We start from the raw sequence: 10305 nt of genomic DNA, 5'->3' as shown, positions 1-10305 counted from the left end.
GTTTCTTTCATTTTAACCAAACAATTGTGAAGAGTTAATCCCTTATTTCTGGATTATTTGTTTTGTTTTCTTTACTTTGCTGTTGTTTTGATTAATAATTTTGTTTAGGCAATTATGTTTAGCTTATGTTGTGAACTGTTCCTTGCTTTAAGTTGTATATTTTGTTGTACATTTTCGGTTAACAATTTCCATTGTAACTTCCTTTTTTCCCTTATCCTCCTCATTGGCTGCAGGCTGTTGGTGGTGCTGGTGACATGGGTGGTGTTGTCCCTCCTTCTTGTGTGCTGTGCTTCCTTGGATTTTGGTGATATCACAGTGTGTGACTGCCATGTGTGTCTGGTTGAAGCCTTTTTCTTTTATTTATTTTTGTTGAGTCCCCTTCCCCTCCACTAGCTCTTTCCCCACCAGTCCCTGATTAGGTTCCCTTTTATTATTTTTGTATGAATGGTGGTTTTGTAAGAATATCTATATATATTGTTAATAAAGTATTTCTTTTTGTAAACTGGGAACCACGTTTCTTGCCTGACGAGTGGAACGAACCTGTGATTCTAATGACTGGTAAATAATTGTTTGGGTGCAATTCCCAAAAATTCACATCGAGAGCCTTTGGACAATGGGTTGAATATCTTTACCTTGCGCTGCCTGCTTATGTGTGTATGAGGAGGGCTTTAAACCTACATAAAAGTCCATACCATCAGGACTAGATGCTCTGGGTGAGATATGCAACCCTTCAAACTCATCCAACATGTTCATTTTAGCATCAGATGCTGCTAAAGCAGTCAGAATCTCTAAATTCTCACTTTCTCTTTTTAGCTGAGCTTCCCGCTCCTCTAAATTATGTTTCCTTTTCAGAGTGGATGCCTTGGCTAACAACATAGCTCTCTCCAATTCTGCCTTCAGACGAATAATTGAAGCAGAGGATGATACACAAGAAGAATGCCCAGAAGCCGCCTTGGAACCCTGCTTTAATGATGGGTAGTATGCGCTAGATAAGCTATCAGATGACTGAGCCGCTTCATTGTATACTGTAGCTTCTTCAATGCCTCAACCTTTTCTGCAAAAGCCATCAGCCTTAGGTTTGAACCAGTTAGCTTGATCCCTGATCATGTGTTCTTAGAAATTTGGTGAAATATGATACTGATATTTAAGTCACAGAACTTTCCAAATAGTAATTCAAACCAAAATGGTGGAGTTTAACAAGCTGTCAAGCAGCCATCACCACTTTCATCCATTGCTTGATGTATCTGTTTCATTTCACCTCTTAGCTTAGCCAGCTTGGCCTTTCCTGTGCTAACGGCATGTTGTAGCCTTTCCTCCATAGCCTTAGCTGAGACCTTCCCTGCCCTAGCAACCACAACTGTAGCCAAATCCTCATCTCCGTGCTGCATGCCTTATGTGCAAAACTACACACTATCCGATGTGAAATGCTTGAAGTCTGATAATTACGGTCCACATAAATAGCTGACACTGCCTGTATGTGTCCTTTACCGATGGTGTTGCGGCTAGGCTGCTAACTAGCATATGACTCAGCACTTCTTCGTAAATGTGAGAGTTTAACTTTACCCATGACCACCGTATCCTGTATTAGGTGTAATTCCTCTTCCCTTGTCATTACGAATCCTTTGTTTGTCCATTCATCCAAGTGGAGCAAAGTTTTCTTACAATGTGGGAGTTGAAGCTCCTCATTAGTGTTCACTTGACTTGTGTACATTCACCATTCGAGCAGGAAAGAACTTCCACAGGACTCTGATGTAAAAAGATAAAACAAAATGTATTTCAAAGTTTTGCGGTGTCTTATTGCAGGAGTGATCACAATTAAGCTTTTCTAGTCAGCAAAAAGTACAGTTTTACAGAAAAACTGTGTTGCCTTTGTGTACTCAAGAGACCTACTCTCTTAAAGTGACAGTAACATAAGATGACCCTCCTTAAAGAAACCTTGAAATACTGTTTTCCTGTATAAAACATAATTTTTACCTAAACATGAATTGAATTAAATGAATTTAGCTGAACTTTTACATATTTATAATAAACATATTATTCATTTAAATCAATTATTTATTTCCATTCATGTGAACTTTTGTGAATAAACAAAATGCAAAGTGCACTTATTTATTTACCTGAAACATATCAAACACACTCTGGCTCCCACACTAGGAGTTGAGCATGTAGCACTCATACTTTTTCAACAGTGAAGAAAGAGTTTACAAGAATTTGTGATGGACAACTAGTCATGACTGATTCTATGCTTAAGGCTACAGGTTATACAATCCTAGAAAAGTATGTACATTTTAAAAAGTGGCGGACCCTGGTAATAATATTGCTGTGTGAATAGGCCAAAGAACCACCATTTTGGACTGATGACCATAGATTTCACATAATTTCTCAATTTCTGTAAAAAATAATTTCTTCTCCGGGGCCAAGACAAAAATCTAACATTCCAAGCAATTCTCTTAAAATCTGCATTTTAATACTGTTTTTCCAATTATGCACAAATCTGTACAAAGTGTAACATTTTTGGTGGACTCAAATATCAAATATTATATGGTGGACTGACTGAAATTGCCATCCTTAGAGGTGTGCTGCCAGCATGGCTAAAAATCTGACAGAATACACTTCACAACATGTCTGACCTTCAGTGCATGAACTCCTAATATTTCACCCGTTTTTGCCCACAGGGATAAGGATTGTTCACCTTAAAACCCATGTCTCTTTACAAGTGTCATGCTCCATCTTACAGATATGCCTTTTTTCTTGAGAACCCTTTAATCCACAGCCCACATTAATTTGACAGTTACCCCGGCATTATTTAGATCGACAGAAAACCCTGTGATTTCTGTTTTTAATATCATCAAAGATGCATCTTGCCATTGCTGTCTCTGCCTACTCTGTACATCTCTCGCCTCAGTCTCCCAATCTCTCCCCACTCTGTCTCTCTCCTACCAGAATCCAACCTGTCTGCTATGATGACCATTAAGGCTGGGCCAACGGTGCCGGTGGGCCTGCTGCTTCCCTGCTTGCGTCCCCACTACACCGCAGCGAGCTCGCTGGCCTGGAGCCGCTAACAAGCTGTGCATTCAGACAGTTGATGCTACAAATGGAGCTGCGCAGCGGACCAACTCCGGAGATGAACAACTGAAGCGCTGCTGAATCCTTTTGGCAAGGGAGGAGCAAGACCTCCTAAAGCTAAGACTGGGGTTGACATGCATTTACTTAAAGCATAGAAACAATTCTCAGTGTGGTTGTTATTGTCATTTAATCTCTCATGTATATTGCATTAATAATACACTAACGAATAATGTTTTGCTAAGATAATTGGAATTGCTCAGAAACAATTCAGGTCATAATAAACTAGACTAAATTCAAACTATCATTGACAGTGAGGCAGGAAATATCAAGACAGAAATACAAACAGATGGAACCAAACAGACCAGCCTCACTACCAGGACCTCTGTAGAAATATGACACGTTATCTTGTGCGGATTTTTAATCCTGTTTCATGCCTCAGTCTTGTGGCAACATTTTGAACTGAGAATGTGTCAGGTGTGTTTTATTTAACTGGAGTGCAGTCAAATAATGGTGGAAAGCAACTAAGCACATCTCATTAAGGGCTACAATTAGATAGGTATCTCCATTATACTGTTACTTTTACCTTTTTATTCAGATTTAACATACAAAACGCAACACACACAACTATTAAAGAATTACTATAGGTAATCGATAAAACAGTACATATTTAGCTTAGTAATTTTGTATAATTGTGTTCTAATTATATAATAACATTCTGTCCAAATGGCACACAGACATCCGACAGGTTAGCTAATATAAAGTCGAGTCAAGTCTGGATGACGTGCAACTTGACTTGACAGAAAATACATTGAGACTTAACTTGTAAGTTCAAGACCTTGACCTGACTTGAGACATGTTGACTCAAATAACTTTTATGGTTTCAGTTTGTTTTTTGTTTTTTCAGTCTGGCTGTCAGTATTTCACTGTTTAAAAGTGATGTTCAGGGATTTGTTTTTAATTGAGAAGAAATTAAGAAATAAGAGCTTTTGTAAAATGATTTATCTACTGATTTGATTACATTTATTTCACTGAATATCAATAGTTATGATAAAAATTTAAACAGGTAGGATTCATTTGCCAAGTAAATATCATTACTAGACACTAATACTTTACCAAGTAAATTTGTCCAATTTCTACTCAGAATATCTCATTATACTCAACATAAGACACAATCACAGAGAAATCAGCCTTTCGGTTGAATATTGGACAAAATTCATATGTTTCATTGTTTTTTCTCATTATTATATATTTTTTTATTTATTTTGCCCCCCTACATGACTCTCATCATGTGACCAGTAACACCAATTCAGTATAATAAAAGTGTTTGCTAAAAAGTTTGCCACTTCAACTTAAAGGAGACTTCAGTGTTTTTTCAACGTGGCATACTTCCAAGAAATGTAGCTGTTTTGGCTCTATGGATCACGCTAACTGCACTCACCACCTCCAGTGAAGAGATTCAAGGAGTTTCACAGGAATCCTTTCAAATACAATACTATCTGAGTCTGACTGAACGTAAATACTGCCAATAACTGGCCTCAGAGTATTTTCAGGACTTCTTGTTCATGTAGATTTAAAAGTTGAGCTTGAAAGTTTGAAAGTGAATTGACTTTGGAAAGAGATTCTCATTATTTTGAGTATATACAAACCAAATAGTATGTATTCATTTTTCTTTAGTTTGTATGTCTGTTTTTGTGTATTATTATCAATAAACCAAACCAGTACAATGCTTTTATTTCCAGCTTCACTATAATCATGGCCACTTCTCAATGTTCCCTACTTAATAATGAGAATCTTGTCAATGTAACCAAACAGATGAGAATCATTACAATTACACACCTGGTATTAATGTGGCTGGTAAAAATAGCATGAATGAGGATGGAGGATGGGAGAGAAGACAAAAGGGAGGCAATGGAGAATAAGAAACTGTGATAAAAGGAGGAAAGGAGGAGGATGGGGGGGCAGAAGAAGAAGGAAGGAAGTAAAGCTGGGACAGTAAAGAGGGATGGGAGATGGAGCAAGAGAAGGAGAAAGAAAAACATTTGTCTGAAGAGCTGACACCAGCAGTGTTGGTGGCAGCTGCACACCGAAGAAACTGCCTCTTTATTTCACTCTCCTGCTGTCTTTCTTTCACCTCAGATTATTCTTGACTGGTTTTCCTACCTCATATTGTCTCACTACATGTCCAAAAAAAATCCCCCCCCATACACACACACACACACAATTAAACCACACATAACCTTCCAGTTGAGAGGGAGCAGAGCCTGGCAAGCACACGGGGGAACAAACAGCATGCTGCGTTCTTAGACTGGGCTCCCTGATGGCCCAGTCCTATCAGCCTCTATAATCAATGGAGGCGTCAGGGCAAGCACAGCTACAGCTCTCAGGAGGAAATGAACAGACTTCAGGCACCCACCAAGTCGGCAATAAAGAAATACTAATGAACTGTTAATTGATAAGGCTTCGACGCGGGAGAAAAGATCAAGTTAAAGAATTCGATAAAGCCTTTGAAAATGAACTCCTTTTCCCTTTCTCTGTTCTTCACTAAATGGGGCTCCTCAGTGAAGAGGCTTTACATCTGACACAGCAGTGCAATATGCATCCAGGCTCATATGAGACCTGTGCAGACTGAGTCAGGTATTTCACAGAATGGGTTGTATAGTCCGTATTTTTTTTTGTCGATTTAGCATTTCATAATAGAGAAAGAAGGAAAAAAAAAAAAAACTGTGAAACTTTTTTTTTTTTTGCTGTGAATATTACAGTAGTGCTGAGAGACATGAGCACTGTGAGCATTTTGATGGACATCACCCTGTTATGATATGCCACGTATAAGTGCATGTGGTGCAGGAGAGGGCAGCACCGGGGGAGCTACCAAGCATATTTTAACGTTATAAATGTGCTGAATAGCCAACTGTGTGGGGAGAGGAGGTTCTGAAAAAGCCTTACCTTGCCGTGACAACATCCATGCACTCAGATCGTTAGAATACCAATAAAACAGGTTAGCTGTGATGCTGGGGGAATAGGGAGCAGGTTCTGTAGATTTGTCTCCCCGTCTGGGCGTAATGATTTCTCCCAGTGATAGAGGGTAACCTTGAGTCCTCCAGGGCCTAGCTCCATAGAATGAAGAGGACATGTCTCAGGTAAAATGAGCCCTTTTCTTCCTGCACCACAGTTATTGTCCTGTGAGCCTGACTTTGATGGTATCTGTCAGGATGCACGTTTTGCTCTGAGTAGTGAACTATATATGAATACTGAGATTGATTTCTTGTCGTTGGTTTTGGAGATGAATATGTGCATAAGCATCATTGTGTGTGTGTGTGCACATGTGTTGCAAGGCTGTAGGACTTTGGAATAAAACAAATTAAAAACAAAATAATGTGCCGTTATCTCTGTTACTGGAAACCACAGAACACATATTTTTCCAACTTTAAAGTTCAGTTCACCACAGAATCAAAACTATATGTTTTTCCTCTTACCTGTAGATCTAATTATCCATCCAGATTGTTTTGGTGAGTGTTGGAGGTATTGACTAGGTGTTCACCTCCTCTCAAACATAATGGATCTGATCTAATGGATCCATCTACAACTAAATGGCACTCAGCTTGTGGTGCTCAAAGCACACCAAATAAATATATTAAAAAAAATCCAAACACAAAACAAAACATGAGAAAAACTCAACCAGAAACCATGACGTGGTTACTCAAAATGATCCGCAGAGCTGATCTGAGCAGTTTAATGGAGGAATTATATTATTTCCATATCATTGCCAGAAGAAAGCATGCATCTACTGATGGACAAGAGGCTAGCCAACTAAGCTAGCTAAAGCTTCATCCCAGCCGAGAAGGGCACGATTAATATTTACAATTCTGGGCTGTCACCATGGATTTATTAAAGGATAATCTGGAGACAGCATAGGATGTGGAACCTAATTAATTCCTATGAGAGCTTCTCTGTGGTGCATGAAGCCAAACAAGTTAAACTTCCTTGGTTTAAATTTATCTGGATTTGCCACATATCATACATTTTGTGTGGCCCAGAAGGCACACAACGAGAGACTTCTGCCGGACAAGCTGGCGTTTTCCAGGCAACTTCGAAAATTTGGGCTCTTATACCTGGTAATGTATTAGCCTTAATACAAATCCAGAGCCATACTAAATATTATGCACATACAGTTTTAGATAGATACACTGGACAATTATAATTATGATATGTCATTTTTAGATTAATCAATATTATTGCAGACAGGTGGCTTTATAGGCAATTCTATCTGCTGTAATATGAACAGGCTCAAATAAAACATTTCTGAGTACTGAGTTTATTTTTCATTTCATTCCTCTACAACCACAGATGAGAGGATGCATCCCTCTGCAGACTTAAAACTGATTAACCCACTATATTTTATTTCTTCTTCAGTAATGCTTTCAGTAATGCATTTGACTTTAACTGACAATCTTTCTGTGCCTTGTTTTGTTTACTTGCCTGTAATATGTAAACTATGTAGTACTTTCAAATAAAATAAAATAGGGGCAGCTGTGGCTCATGGGTAGGGCCAGAGTCTTGTTATTGGAAGGTTGTTGGTTAGATTCCCCTGCATGTCAAAGTGTCCTTGGGCAAGATATTGAACCCAAAACTGCTCCTGCTGTGCTGGTCGGCACCTTGCATGGCAGCCACCGCCATCAGTGTATGAATGTATGAATTACTGTAAGTCGCTTTGGACAAAAGCGTCTGCTAAATGCCCTAAAATGTAAATGTGAAATTGTACTAAAAATGATAAATCTGGAGAGACACAACTTCTTGATTAAGCTGTATTTAATAAAAAAGCCTTGAACCCATAACATAGATATACTTATATAAAGGCCCCCCTACAAACTGTATCTAATAGGAGATTCTCCCAATGGGAGCCATAAATGGGAAGTTGTCACTGGTGCCTTGTTGTGGTTGAGTTGTTGAGCGAGAAAACTGCGTAGACTGCAGTGAGAGCAGAGCGATGAATAGGGAAGGCAGTTCAATCAGGAGAGACTAGTTAATAGAATAAAGAAAATGTTTATTACAGCAGATGATATGGGATAATGAGCAGCAATTACACCCCCCCCCCCCCCCCCCCCCCATGGAGTCAACACTGGTGGTGGTGCTGGTGGCTGATAACCCTTCTGAGACGGATAGGCTTAAGAAACGATAAAGCTGGTGGATCTGCGAAGACAGGACAGTGATTGGGAGGTGGAGGCCATGCACAAAAGTAGCATGAATATATTGAAGTCACGGAAGCAACTGTACTGCAAAAAACAGCAGCAAGATGACATGCTAAAAGCGAAGGAGGGTCGCTGTGCTATTGGATACACATTCCTGACTGATGTGAGCAATGAAAATGACAATTATGAGTGACCATGTGCGAGAGGAGTAAATGAAAGCATGGGAAATAAACTAAAGACTTGGCATGTGAAAGAGCAGTCTTCCTGTCTGAACTTTCCCTGGAGCTTCATTTCATCAGGAAAAGCTGGTGAATGAAGTAAAGAAATGTGATGTGTGATAAATTACAGAGATGATATGTGATAATGAGTCTTGTCAGAAACTCTTTGGTGCTTGGACTACCCTTGGAGGACATTTTGTGATCAAAGCGCATCTGTTTGCTCACCTGAGCAGTAGCTAAGGATAATCCCCCCAAGTAAATTGTGCGAAGCCCCCAAAACCCCCAAAGATAATGCTTACATACAAAGTAGGGATTAAATGGCCACAATTAAACAAAGATGGCATGGCATGAATGAATAGCACTGACCTGGACAGCAACATTTTTGGTCAAATTGAAAATACCATGAGTACTGCATGTGGTTGCAGAATTTGCATCAAGTACAGTTTAGCTGTTATGGCTGGGGGTAAGGAATTACCAAGCAATAAAGGCTCCTCTGAGATATTCTACATGCATTTTATAAGTTTGATACCCAGCAATGGCTAGAGACAGTTATACTGTGCTTGCAACAAATAAGCTTTAGTCAGCAATAGCTAGAGGACTGCAAAGGCCTGCTTTCAGTGTGTAGACTTTGGTCAGCAATGGCAAACACATTTAACCTGACAAATTGACAATACCATGACTAATGTATGTGTTTGCATATGCCATGGATAACATAATTCACATTTTAAAACTTAGAATGATATTACATACATTGACATGATTTAGTTTAGGCAATAATACATATACTTCTGATTTTAAACATCCATTCATAGGTCAACTGAATTACTTACTCAGCAATGGCTAGAGAACGATAATGATAAGCTTGAAATGACTAGCTTTAGCCAGCAATGGCTAAAAAACAGCGATGCTGTGTTTACAATCAATAGGCTTTAGCCAACAATGGACAGGAAACACCTTGTGCTTGAAATGTTTTAATATTCAACAATAACTTAATTTAATATGCACTCAACAATGAATATTCTTGATTATTATCTGAGATATTATCTACGTTTTTATCAGTCAATTTCCTAGATTGCTCAGCCAGCAATTTCAATGTCCACACTTTAGCCAGCAAATAGCTGATTGTGAGCAATGACCTGAGCAGCAAAAGAGTTTGAGCTTATTTGGCAAAGCTAGTTTACAGGAATTCCATTCATCTAAATTAACTTAAAAATTAAATTCATCAGTGCCACCCACTTTAAATAGAGGATCGAAGTGCCTTGCATTGTTTTTTTAGAATGTAGTTATCAATTTCTATAAGACAGCAGTGACCTGCATGAGTTTAGTCAGCATAGCTAGGGAAACAGGACATACATACATTACAGTGTAGGCAGAAACAAAAGAAAAATGAAAAAAAAAGTATAGTAACAGAAATGGGTTCAGAGAATTTGAAACTGAAATAATATATGTGTATTAAGCTAATGAACTAAGAATCATATGTTATCCAAACACACAGAACAGGATGACATCACATAAATGCAACGGACAAAACCATTTCAAGCTGTAACTTGCAAATTTCCGAAACCCAATGAAAAACAGGCTCAATAAGTATCAGACAGAGAAAACAGTAAAGTCAACACAGCACAAAATCTACTGATGAAATAAAACCACTGAATGTGACATTGCAGTGGGTGAAATGAAGACCCCTCAATTGTTTTGTTTTTTTTTGCCCCCTCTGTTCGAGCTCTATATATCAATAGAAAAATACCCCAACAACAAAATGTTTTTTTCCGAGATACAAACTATTTAACAGTTCACTCTGGTAACTGAAGTAACAGAAGTTACATACAGTAAGT

This window comes from Sparus aurata, chromosome 1 (genome assembly GCF_900880675.1).
Source record: "Sparus aurata chromosome 1, fSpaAur1.1, whole genome shotgun sequence".
NCBI lineage: Eukaryota > Metazoa > Chordata > Actinopteri > Spariformes > Sparidae > Sparus > Sparus aurata.
Note: the sequence above shows the minus strand (reverse complement) of the source record.